Genomic DNA, 13,748 nt, shown 5'->3' with positions numbered 1-13,748 from the left:
AACTGACTGCTGCAGCATATGGACTCCTAGCAAACCTAAGAATTTCATTTCGACACCGGAGTAAGGAGTCATTCAAAACACAGTAGATCGTGTACGTCAGGCCCCTATTGGAGTATGCAGCACTAGTATGGAACCCACACCTCGTCAAGCACGTCAGCAAATTAGATAAAGTGTAAAGGTTTGCAAGAAGACTAGTCCCGGAGCTAAGGTGTATGTCCTACGAGGAAAAGTTAAAGAAAATCAACCTGACAACACTGGAGGACAGGAGAGATACGGGTACATGATACATTGAGAGAAATTGACAAAGTGGATAGAGTCAAAATGTTTCAGAGATGGGACACAGCAACAAGGAGTCACAACTGAAGTTGAAAACTCAGATGAGTCACAGGGATATTAGGAAGTATTTTTCAGTCAGTTGTCAGGAAGTGGAACAATCAGGAGAGTGATGTAGTGGAGGCAGGATCCATACACACCTTTAAGAAGTGATACAATAAAGCTCATGGAACAGTGATAGTGTGGACCTAGTAGCGTCAAGCGAAGAGGCAGGACCAGGTGCTGTGAATCGACCCCTGCAACCACAAAAAGGTGCGTACACACATTCTTCAACATTTCCAAACTGAAAATTAAATTCGGAAAAAAAAGACAGCCCTTCAATATATAATTGGAATCAAAGAGCTTCAGTTATGGAGCTTTCTGGCAGAGTTTTTTCTGACTTCTATTAAGATATTACAATGTATTCTCCACATTAACCTTCACTAGTACGAGAATGCATTCATCAGCAGGGTATTCACCTGTTCGTTATTCATCATGAATCAACCACATTCTTACATTCATTACTCTTATAAGAAACTCCCAGCAATAAGATGTAAATCTACATCTTGACACACACAAGTTTATATGTATAACTACGGCATTTATGTGGATTTGTGATCCTTATTTTGTGATGCTATGACTAAAGGGAGTCAGTACTTGACGAGAGATGAGGCTCACTGACCTTACTGATATCATGCCCTGATACTGAGAGCTCAAAATATTTAACTGTCGGGAACTCCTGAGATTAGAACTTAAGTGTTCTCATCGCTGATAACTTATCATCCATCATCGATTATTATGCTCTGTATTATTTTTATTCAGTCAGGGAAAAGCGCTAAACGCATAGGAGAGGGGTCAAATAGCACCAGAGGATTGGGAGGTATTCAGGTTCGAGCCAAGGAAAAAGAAGATAAATCTAGTTCCATGGATCAAGAGCCACTCGCCGGCATCAAGGAACCTCCTATGAGGGGTTTGTGTGTTGAATCTTTATGGCCTTGACTCACCATCTGCTTGTCTGACATTTTCTCCTTTTTTTTTTCAGTTTTGTATCGCTTTCATTTTTTTGACTCCATAGCTATTAGGGTTGACTTCTTGCTTGGTCTTTTTCTACAAACTTTTGCGGATAGGCAAATCTTCTGAAAAAAAATCACAGAATGGGTGGGACTCGAACCCATGGGAAGAGAAGAGGCGAGACCAGGAGCTATGAATCGACCCCTGCAACCACAAACAGACAAGTCCTAAAACTCGCAGAGCAGTAAACTAGAGTCCCACTTGTTCTGTGATTTGTTTGCAATAGTTAATAGGATTTCTAGAGTCAAATTTTTCAAATTGTGGTGTAGCGAAGAGGGCGTTTTCCTTAGTTGTAACTTTCATAGGTGTAGTATGATAGAAAATCCCTAAACTAGATTTCACTGCATCTGATCGGAATGATGGCTAAAACCGTGTATGAGTGAGCTGGTTTAAGGTAAACAATAAATCATGATGATGGACTCCCTCGAGTCCATCATCATGATTTAATGTTTACCTTAAACTAACGCAATGATGACACTTGCTCATACACTTGGATTTATTCCTTGCAGGTCACTGAGCTCCGGTACCTGACTCGTTTCTGCACTTGACCTGGGACAAGTTTCTTACCAAGTAATGTGCTTCTCACAATAATGATTTTTAAGGTACACTCACCGAGAAAATTATAGAAAGGAGTATTATACTACTATATATCTTAGTGTTTATACACTGAGAGATGACTAATTTCTGTCTTAGGGATTAACATATTTTTTTTTTGTTGGTAATATACAGGTAAAATGCAGCCTTAATAACCCTAGTGTAGTCAATAGGTTTATTACCTAATAAACAAACATTATAATAGCGAGAAAGCGACCAAATGCTCTCCTAAGTATGTCACTGAACATTTACATAGATTCACACAAGGCCCTACGTATCTCGACCCTTATTCTTCCTTATATTATATTTTAAATCCTTCCCACACCCCGCCAAGGACTCATAAATACCTCCTTCACTGAAGAGGTTGAGCCAACGAAAGATAAACATGTCATTAATTATATTCGAGTTTAGTGATATGGCTTGAGATACCACCGATCATTTATCAAGGAAAACAGTGTGTTTAGGAGGATATACTACTGCATCTGGAGGCTAACACACTCTTTCTGCTTATCCTTGCGCCTGCCTGCCAAAAACAGGAAGTGCACGCCAGGAAATGGGTGCAAAAGAAGGTATGAGCGCCAAAACAGGAAGAGTTCGCCAAAACAGGATACGCACACTGCAACATACGATCACATCATTGTCATCGATATTCTGTACGCAGAAAATACGCTCGACTCCTCAGTTAGTTTGAAGTTACAGTGCATCTTTATGTAAAGTGCTGCGTTATATTTTCATGTTATTTTTACCAGTGTTCAGCACCTTGGAAATTCATACTTTCAGATATAATAATTATTAACAGAGTTATTAACAGTGTTGCTGATAATACAGTATTTCAAATGCTGAAACTACAGTAAAAAAAAATATATGTATTTTAAGCCTTTGTGAATTTGTATGAATAGAATTGGAGTTATAGGGACGGATGGAGTTCCTATACTGAGAGAGAGAGAGAGAGAGAGAGAGAGAGAGAGAGAGAGAGAGAGAGAGAGAGAGAGAGAGAGAAATTCTCGAAAACTGCACTCTTTTTGATATGTAAATTTGGTTTACAAATGCTTGGAAAGTACTGGTTAATGAAGTGTGAATTTTGATTTTCAACAATAATGATTCGTTATAAATTCTGATCAAACAACTGCAGGGCTTTTTTTAAAAAAATTCCATAATTTTTTTGCAACTTAAAATTGCGTCTTGAATATTATAAAAAAAAAAAGATAGTAATTGTAATGATAATAGTATAATTAATAAATACTATCGTTATTACTATTATTGATACTACTACTAGTAATATAGACACCACATGTGATATATTTTTTTTTACATAATGAAGTGGTAAGCCATCCAAAGTGCTCAGTCATATAAGCTCCCGTTAGCGGGCAGAGCACCGGCGAATCATCGACACCATGCCCAGCCCTTCTAGGGTAGGGTAGGTGCCTGAGCCCGAGCCTTTAGCTCATAAGACTGTCATTCCCATTTGCCCCCTTGGGGCGGGGATGGCAGACCAGAGAGGTCTAGCTTGTGGCTAGGCCTGGGGACAGTTGGTCCCAAAGATGAGGAGGTACTTGTGCCTCCTCCCATGGGAGACTTAGGTCTCAGACACCCCCTAAAGAGGGAGCCAAGGCCGGGCCACCACTTGGACAAGGCTCGGGCCGGGAGAATACCGGCTAATCTTTACCTAACCTACCTAACCTAACCACCGGCGAATTGATCAACACCATGCCTAACCCTTCTAGGGTAGGGTAGGTGCCTGAGCCCGAGCTTTTAGCTCATAAGACTGTCATTCCCATTTGCTCCCTTGGGGCGGGGATGGCAGACCAGAGAGGCCTAGCTTGTGGCTAGGCCTGAGGACACTTGGTCCCTTAGATGAGGGGGTACTTGTACCTCCTCCCATGGGAGACTTAGGTCTCGAGACACTCCCCAGATAGGGAGCCAAGACCGGGTCACCACTACTTGGAAAAGACCCGGGCCGGGAGTACCGGCGAATTAAAAAAAAAATAAAAAAAAGAGCTTGTAGCTCACAAGACTGTCATTCTCATTAGCCCCCTTGGAGCGGGGATGGCAGACCAGTGAGGCCTAGCTTGTGGCTAGGCCTGGGGACAGTTGGTCCCAAAGATGAGGAGGTACTTGTGCCTCCTCCCATGGGAGACTTAGGTCTCAGACACTCCCTAAAGAGGGAGCCAAGGCCGGGCCACCACTTGGAAAAGGCCCGGGCCGGGAGAATACCGGCGAATATTTAATAATAATAAATGGTAGACCAGAGGCCTAGCTTCTCCCTGCGAGCCCCGTGAGGGCGGGGACTGTGGGTAGGCCTGGGGACACTGGGTCCCAAAGATGAGGGGGTACTTATACCTCCTCCCATGAGAGACTTAGGTCTCGAGACTCTCCCCAGAGAGAGCCAAGGCCGGGTCACCACCATTGGAAAAGACCCGGGCCGAGAGAATACCGGCGAATAAAAAAGATTTCGCTGTGAAGTGACCTACCATAGTGCCACAGCTTATCCCACCTTCACGTGTGATCTTAGGCACCACAATGTGCCACAGTGCCGGCAACTACTGAACAGTCCTGACGAGCAAACTAGCCGCCCACAGTACTATTTTCCTTGGGTATGGTTGTGATCATTTCTGGTTTCTTAGTTTACTGCTCTCTTTCTGTCTTCATACCTCTCGCATTTTCTCTAGTTAGTTTTGTTCCTGTTTCTAGCTCGACATGGATTCTCTGGCGTCTCTTTTACAGAATATAAATAAAACCCCTGACACTGAAGCAAGAGATAACTACTGGTAATTACAAGTGTAAGTTTGAGCAGACCTTGTTTGGAAAAGTTTACACACACACACACAGTCACCTGACAAAAGTGTGTGTGTGTACTCAACTAGGTGAGTACACACACACACTTTTGTCAGGTGACTTACTTTTTTTTTTGGGGGGGGGAATGCCGTGATGTTTTTAGTGTTTGTATGATTACTGGTAATTACACTTGCTGTATCACATTCTTCCTCCGCCTGGGTCCAGAATGATCAGTCTGCCACTCTGTGAAGAAATATATTATAGTTTTCTTTCTACACTGTCCCTCTCTCAGTTTACAATAACAGTCTCTAGTTTTCCTGCTAAGAAATTCTGTTTTTATTCTAAAAATTATTTTTGTCTCTTATGTGTGATGATCCTGTACCCGCATTTCTTAGCCAAAGCAATGAGGTTTGATCCATGGAAGTGGAGAGTACATGTAATGCCGTGGATCAAGAGCCGTTCCGCAGAGTCAAGTCACTTGAAGAACCTACGATACTTCTGGTAATTATTTAAAATATACACAACTGATGTAAGGGGAATGAGAATCCAATTAATTCATCTTTATCTAATACCTTGATAGGCAACTCTGTCCCCAATCCAGAGTCAATACACAGCAATACTTCATAATTAACTCATAAATAAAAAAAAGAAAAATAGGTATTTCCAATGTGTGGGTTTTGCGAACCGGTCCAGTGACGGTATCCTACATAATAACACTCCGTGATATTGCTATCTTCAGGTTATTAGAACTCTACCCAGGAAAGCCTTCGCACACAGATCTTTGGGCACAAAAATGGACGAGAACACCGTATCATATGCCGGAACAGTATATCATACCGCGGGAACATGGGAGACCTCAGTCTTATGAATTAAATACATATAAATGTTATAATTCACGCTTGCTCTTAAGTCAGACCTTGCATGGGGATCGAACCAGATTCCTTTCAGTTGCGTGCCGGACTCGTTGACCACTGAGCTACAGGTCTGCATATGTGTCTTTAGATGTAGATCCCGTCGCATCACTATTGTAGAGACGATACCACCAACACTAGCTCTTTCGAAGCCCTTACCTGTTCAACTGGATATTATCAAGTGGAACTTTTTATTCTCCTCCTGCATCCTTCTCCCGTCTAGACAGCTTCCTTGAGGTAGTCCCACTCTGCCACTTTCCTTACAAACTTTGTAGCCGCTTACTATTCCTTCCAAGCAGGTTGGGGTGCTACCATGACCAGACCAAGTTTGTTTAGGTTTCCCAGAGTCAGGGGAACTTTGGCAACTTCTGGGACCTCCACTGAAGTGTTTCACGTTGCTTCGATCCGACAACTGGATGTTATGCTCTTGTGAATAACATATCGAATTATATTTTTTTTTGGCTTGCATTTATGTCATTTATTTTACCTCGTTTCAGTGGAAGTAGTTTCGTTGCGGATGTGTTGTTGCTTTGCTTTATCACACGTCTTTTTGGCCTGTTATTCTTTACTACTAGATGACTCTGGACAAGAAGATGAAGAATAATAAGAGAAAGCGAAGAGTAAAGTGTACACGAGTAATAGATGCCTTTCTAACTCACATTTTCATCTCTCCTTTTCCCACTCAGGATGTGTGAACAACACTTCTGTAACTCCTCTTCTGAATGTATAACATGTGTATAAGGTACAAAACCCCTATTGAATGTATTACATCTCAGTTGAGTGTATATTGCCTTCCCTGAAAGCATAACATTATTTTTTTTCAACGAAACGGCCTTATCCCACCGAGGCACCGTGACCTAAAACGAAAAACGAAAGTTATTCATACAGGAGAAGGGGTTATATAACATTATCAATAAAATTCTCTTACATTTAAAAAATCTTCAGTTACAACTGACTCATTTGTACAACTCATTTTTTTTTCTTTTCTGCTTCGAGTACAGTTAATTTATTCAGCATCATGCAAAACTTACCAAGAAAATATATATTCGGATAATCCTGGAAGGTTTATAACCCAGTATAATACAAGCCAAGAAATGTATTTTATATTGTTTAAGGTCCTAGCTATCTATTTACTGCATGGTGAATAGGGACAGGTGCTATGGAATCGTCTTGCCCCGACCAGTATCAAACCCGGGTCTTTTCGAGTGTGGATCGAGCGCTTTACCGCAGAATAACGAAGTAAATTAAAATTGTTTTTGGAATTTATTTCGTCTCTATATTATGACAAATTCCTAATTTGTCTGAACTATAATCTTACGTATATATTATTCATCTTGGTATATAAAAATTACGAAGAAATTTATATTTTTTAGGCGTAACTTGCAGTTAAATCATTATGCCACCTGCAATATAACCTGCAACTTTTGTCGTATTGATAACTTTTCTTAGCCTAAGACTTGTCCACTTCCTTTTGAGTAGAAGAAATCCCACAAGGTTTGTGGCTCTATCTCTTATCATTTCTTCAAGAACTCATTATCCTACCTTTCGTTTCCCAATCTAGTTCCTTATTTTTCATCACTGCCTCTTTCACTACCCCCCCTTCCCTCCCCGTTTATCCCTCTTCTCTCTCATGTCCCTTCCTCCCTCCCACATAAAATGGTATGACCACGTGCGACCTCAGGTTCCGTATCTTATTCAAACACAAATTACGTAATATTTTATAGAAAATGGGGAAATTATTGATTTCTAATATTTATTGTTTCAGGAGGAGGCCAGTCTTACGCTTGCTTATTGGCCTCTTCTCCGTCTTCCTGTTAGTTTATGGGGGTTGGGGGACCTGGAGAGAGGAAGATGCGAGGAATAAGAGAAAAGAAAGATGAGAGGAAAGAGAGAAGATGAGAGGAGGAGGAATAAGTGCTAGGAAAGATAAATAAAGATAATTTGAGAGAGAGAAAAGCAAAGTAGGGAAGGAAGAAAGAGGGGCAAGAAATTAGGAATATGATGGAATGCATATAGGAGGGAAATGAGAATTAGGAAAATTTCAGGAAAAAAGATGGAGAGACTAGAAGATCTTTGGTTTAAGAAGGTCCACTAAGCCAAGTACCCAGGGGCCAGGAAGTGTCTCTCGACCCCCAGCTACCACAAATAGGCGAGGTCACACACACACACACACACACACACACACACACACACACACACACACACACACACACACACACACACACACACACACACACACACACACAAGATTGAGGGAAATCGGCCTGACGACACTGGAGGCCAGGAGGGTCAGGGGAGACATGATAACGACATATAAAATACTGCGCAGAATAGACACGGTGGACAAAGACAGGATGTTCCAGAGATGGGACACATACACAAGAGGTCACAATTGGAAGTTGAAGACTCAGATGAATCAAAGGGATGTTAGGAAGTATTTCTTCAGTCATAGAGTAGTCAAGTCGTGGAATAGTCTAGAAAGTGAAGTAGTGGAGGCGGGAACCATACATAGTTTTAAGGCGAGGTATGATAAAGCTCATGGAGCAGGGAGAGAGAGGACCTAGTAGCAATCAGTGAAGAGGCGGGGCCAGGAGCTATGACTCGACCCCTGCAACCACAAATAGGTGAGTACAAATAGGTGAGTACACACACACACACACACACACGTCAACTAACACCCAGGTACTCACTGTAGGTCAACCAATGAGGGAAAAAAACAATTAAAAAGAAACGAATACAAAACCATAACAAAAAAAGAAACCTTACTGAATGACGACAACAGAAAATACAGGAAACATGAAGATTAAAGAACTGATAACAGCAGCAGACTAGCGCCGCCAAATGAGATCGCTCCTTCAGTGTCGGCTACCATGTCTTATAATATTTGTTGATTTATCGGCGGGGAGAACGCGAGACCAGCCAGGGCAATATCACTCCGTCTCAATCGAGGGAGGAACTCTATAGTGCGGGTCAGCAAAAAGTAAATCTCCAGCCATGACGAATGGTTGAGAGAGACCGACCACAATATTTCTTTTCAGCTCTTTGACACGCCATTGCTGCCATCATTACCGGTCTGGTCCACCTGTTTGATGTCTTCTTAACTTCCTACCTCCCTCCCTACATTATTCCCGCCTATCCTTCCTTCCTTACTCCTTTCCTCGCTGCTGTTCAATCTTTGGAGTGCTGAAGCTAAGATAAGAGTACTGTTACTAAAATGCTGCCGCTTCTGCTATAACAGCTTTTACTGCTTTTTTTTTTTGATGCTTCTGCTGCATGTTTTTGTTTATGCAGCTGCATATAAGTGTATTCAGGTACAGGTACACAATTACAGTGACAAATTTTCATACATAGCAGCTTGTTTATGTTGGTGTTAAACATCATGTTATTTCCTTACGCTGTTGCTCATACAGACGTTCATAATATAGTTCTTCACACTGCTGCTCATCCCTGCCACCTGTTGCTACTTGACTTCCTCACTTCCCTCTTGACTTCCTCGTTTACCACTTCACATCCTTGATTTTTTTGTAGTCTCTCTCATTTTCCGTTTGGCTTTCTCACTTTCCATTTTTTGCATCCTCACTTCCGTCTTAGACGACTTTCTTACCTCAGTCTTGATATCCTCACTTTCCATTTGAAGGAGAGTGACAGAAAAGATGAGGGGAGGCACAGAGAGGGAAAGAAAGAAATGGAGCGGATGAGGAAGGAAGGTGAAGAAGGGAGGGAATTGACGTAGGGATGGATAAAGGGAGGGAGTGTTTTGGAGGTAAGTTTGGTGTTTGCTGGAGCAATACCGTTAATGGCTCTGCTCTTTTGTCGTTCACGCCTTAACCCCCCCTCCCTTCCTTACCCCTTAATCCTCCTTTCTCTCATCTCCCTCTTCTTCGTTCATTCTTCTCCTCGTACCTTCCTCCTACCTATTCCAGGTCTCTGTCTCTCTGTCTCTCCTTTTTCTTCCTCTTCAAGCTTTTCATTCTTGGTGAGTCAAGAGGAAGGAGGTAAACCGGGGGCAAGATGAATTTTTTTTGTACATGGGCATCTTTCTATTGCAAGTCCCCTTCCAATCTTTTTCCCCTCATTCATTTCCTCCCATATCTCTCTCTCTCTCTCTCTCTCTCTCTCTCTCTCTCTCTCTCTCTCTCTCTCTCTTTACGCAGGTTTTTTCAAAGTTACGTTCAGGTTCCTAACTTCCTCACTCAACCTACCATTTACTTCTCATATTACCCCTAATACGCCCTTTACCCCTAATTCGCCCTTCACCCCTTGCTGCCCCTCACCCCTCCCTCAGTTACAGACACGCAGAACACATACCCAAATAAATCCTCCATTACTTGCGTTCTGGCAGAACAAATACCACTATTGTTGCGGAGGCTGTAAGGCAGGGGTAAAAATACGAGTTAATTATTCGCCTCAGTGATAGACTCGGGCGAGTGAAAAACCAATTTGCCACATTTAAAGTTTATTGTTAATGTCGCTGGCAATATCTATTACATATTTTTTTTGTGCTCAGGGTTGTTCCCTGTAATATTGTTGTCGATATTTTTACTTCTGCTGTCATTACTTGTATTGCAGCTGTTATCGCTGCTATACGTTATTGTTTATTGTTTTGCAAAAGCCAGTTACCATTATCAGCACACTTCGTGCGCGCGCGCGCGTGTGTGTGTGTGTGTGTGTGTGTGTGTGTGTGTGTGTGTGTGTGTGTGTGTGTGTGTCCGTCCCATCCCATGGCCGGCCTACAAGAGTAGGAATCCTGTCGAAAGTCGAACTCATCAAAGATATATCAAAAGTATATCACAGGGGTGTGTGTGTGTGTGTGTGAGAGAGAGAGAGAGAGAGAGAGAGAGAGAGAGAGAGAGAGAGAGAGAGAGAGAGAGAGAGAGATAAAATACATGTGTGACACCTGAGTGTCATTACTGGACAAATATTTCACCTGCGTATCAGGTTTCATCAATCTCTTCAACAGGTGCGAGGTGAAAGCAGTTGAACAACGAAGTAATAGTCACATCAGAGTAGCTGGACTGACTTTGATGTCACCTTTACTTCGTCACTCTCCTACTTGGCATAGATTAAAAGATGCCTGGTTCCTTTGCTTTGATTAAAAGGTGTTCACGCCCTTAGCCGCGAATGAAAGGTGTTCAATACCTTGCCTTCATCAAAAGATGTTCAATCCCATAGCCTTGATTGGCATTAAGTGAAGATAAAATAACAATACAAATAATACACACAAATACTGCAATTGATCCATTTAAAGCTTTGTTTTTATTTTTTTATTTCTGTTCTGAGTATCGTTATGGTCTGGTACTGCCGTCCACATGAGAGATCTAACATACACAAGTAAACAAAAAGATCCTTTTCCTTACTAAGTCATAATATACTACACAAAAATCTTAAAAGTTTAAAGACTTAGCTTGAAACTTTGGTAGCTCAGCGTGAAGTATCACCCGAACTTAAGGTTAAGTACGTGGTCTTAAAGTTAAGCGTGTGGTCCTAGAGTTAAGAAAAAAATCTAAATAGGTCGTGACTATATATATGTGGCCAGTAGTGAGGGATTATTACTCCTATACTGGTGGACATTCTGGGTTCCTGAAGTGAAAAACGTTTCTTCATATTCTTCTAAATGCACAATTATACATATTTAAGGTGTAATATCCTAACTATATTGCTCTGTTAACACATCTTTATTGCTCTGTTATCCAACATTTCGCTGTTACCCATCATTTTTTTTTTTTTTTGCACAAGTTACCACCTTTAATGTTCAATAATTCATCCGTATTGCATTATTTACAATCTTTATTGTACAACCAATTATCTTCCCGACTTTTATTACAATATCCACTTTTATTGCACTGTCACCAATTCTTTTATTGCAGAATCACCAAATTTTATGCTGTAATAAGTTTCCTAAAATGAAATATTTATTTAAAGTCTTTTTGTATAAAGGTTTATGCAATTAGAGCAACTATGGACAGTACGATTCTAATTTAGTATAAACATACAGTAGCACGAAGAGGAATTAGCACCTATAAGTGCTAACTTTTAGTACCACGAGCATCTAGATTCTAGAACTCCTGAGATCTAAAATCACTAACAAGTGTAATCATTTATTATCTTAAGACACAAATATCTAAGAGAAAAACAGAGAAGTTAACAACCTGAGAAAGTAACATCTTTTGGCTTATCATTATTATTCAAAATCCTAAATTAGCCAAATGTGTTTCGGTATCTGCGCGATTTGAGAAAGATGTCCCAGTATTCTTCCATCCCAGCTGCCCTCTGCCTCAAAGGGCATCCCGTGAATGAAGTTACACCAAGCCATCAGAAGAGGCATTCTTAAGTTACCGCACACGGTCCAAAATCATGAAAAAGACACCACCAGTGTGCATCATAAGCTTGTAATGAAAATATCAGCGTTTTTTTATTTAAAGTTATCGCATGGAAACTAATATCCCAATTTCAATAGAAATTGAAAATTGGCACCTACACACAAGCCAAAAGCAATTCGTACGTTCCATGAAGGTGTACAGCAAATCGGAGGAGTCATTCTCTAGTTATCGAAAATATAATCTCCTTCAGATGTCTAACAGCCTTAGGGAAACATTTAACTAATGGATTTGTCTACAGTGCGTGTGTGAGCAGGACGCTTTCTACACTGACAACTGAAAACTTCGTTTGCATCAAGATTACAGAATCGCTGTTATGTAGTGTATGTGGGTGGTGCTGACCTGGTCTACAGCACGACCCAGTCATTACCGAGATACAACTTTAGTAGCATTTATAGTCTGGTGGCATGAATCTAGTACAGTAATAGTCAATAACCACATGTTAGTGTGCAAAAGTTCATTCGTGGGGTCTGTAATATGGTGAGTATTTCAGGTAAATTTACAGCTAAGTTAAAAGTGCTAAAATTTAATGATTTACAGTGCTCATTACATCTGCAGCACACCATCATTAAATCATTACATTTTCGTTACATGACCAATATATTTTCATTACACTCAATACTTCAGTTGAACTGTGTGGAAGTCAATAATTATCTTGGGTAATGCTACACATTACACAGGTCTGGGAAGTGAAGATTGTGGTAGTATTTTATTTATCAGGAGAAATATGATTTCTCCTGACGCCGGTCTTAAGTCACATGATGACTCATTCAGTAACCCTTTAGGTCACGTGACCCCAAACCTTCCACTGCTTTACCAGCCCTTCCCTTAAAAAAATGAACCACACATCCTGAGATGTGATGGTAGCATTTATACCCCATATAAAAAAAATCCAAGACTCACTACAGTATAGGCCACGTATATGAAGCATACTGATGTAGAATATAACCAAATTAGACCAGGAAAAATGCTATAGATGGATCTGGACAAATTGTAAGATTGATCAAATAAGTGATTGCTGGAAGTCAACCCCTCGGCAAATACAAGGTTATGAAGGCTGGGAAGCGGCAAGAGGATCGGACACGGAGTATAGACTCATGGGACCGAGGCTTCAGATTTCACTTCTTACGCACACTGTAGCCAATGCTTGTCTGGCAAATCTGAGAGAAACCTTCAGAAATCCCAGCAGTCGTTCCAGGGTCCTTACACAAAATATATCAAGGCCGACCTTGGAGCACTGCAGCACCAGCATGGATTCCACACCTGAAAATAAACATGAAGAAACTGGATAAAGCGCAGAGGTATACAGTGGAACTGGCTCCAGAGCTACTTGGAGTGGCTAACGGAACTGAATCTAACGACACTGAAAAACAGAAGAACCAGCGAAGACATAACATACATAATACTCAAAGGAACTGATAGGGTAGAGTGGGAGAGGCTTTTCGAGAGGCTAGAAGTTAGAGACACAGACGAGCCACAGGAATGCCAGGAAATATTTCTTCAGTCTCACAGTGGTCAGGAAGTGGAATGACCTCTACGAGGAAATAATAGAAGCAGCTTCATACATAGTTTTAAAGAGTAGGTATGATAGGACCCGCGAAGCTAGAAGAGTGATTCTGGTAAGTGGAATGTTGAGAGGTTTGTCTTGAAGGAAGGAGTCGACCATCTGCAATCACATGTAGGGGAGCACGCGCGCAGGCACGCACGC

At 41.2% G+C, this 13,748-nt stretch overlaps 1 protein-coding gene across 4 annotated transcripts in view; it reads right to left on the bottom strand.

Moving 5' to 3' along the window:
* Nucleotides 1–13,748, bottom strand: part of LOC138852594 (uncharacterized) — an 88,228-nt gene that overhangs the window by 20,879 nt on the left and 53,601 nt on the right. Inside the window, exon 1 of one of the 4 annotated variants that reach the window (XM_070084209.1) lies at nt 6,323–6,344. The exons of the other annotated variants lie outside the window; for them this stretch is intronic. The gene's annotated coding sequence lies outside the window, so the exon portion shown is untranslated. Of the gene's footprint in view, nt 1–6,322; nt 6,345–13,748 lie in introns of those variants that run through there. 4 annotated transcript variants of the gene reach the window in all.

The sequence above is a fragment of the Cherax quadricarinatus genome, chromosome 12 (genome assembly GCF_038502225.1).
Source record: "Cherax quadricarinatus isolate ZL_2023a chromosome 12, ASM3850222v1, whole genome shotgun sequence".
Taxonomy (NCBI): domain Eukaryota; kingdom Metazoa; phylum Arthropoda; class Malacostraca; order Decapoda; family Parastacidae; genus Cherax; species Cherax quadricarinatus.
This window is presented reverse-complemented; position numbering and strand designations above follow the sequence as displayed.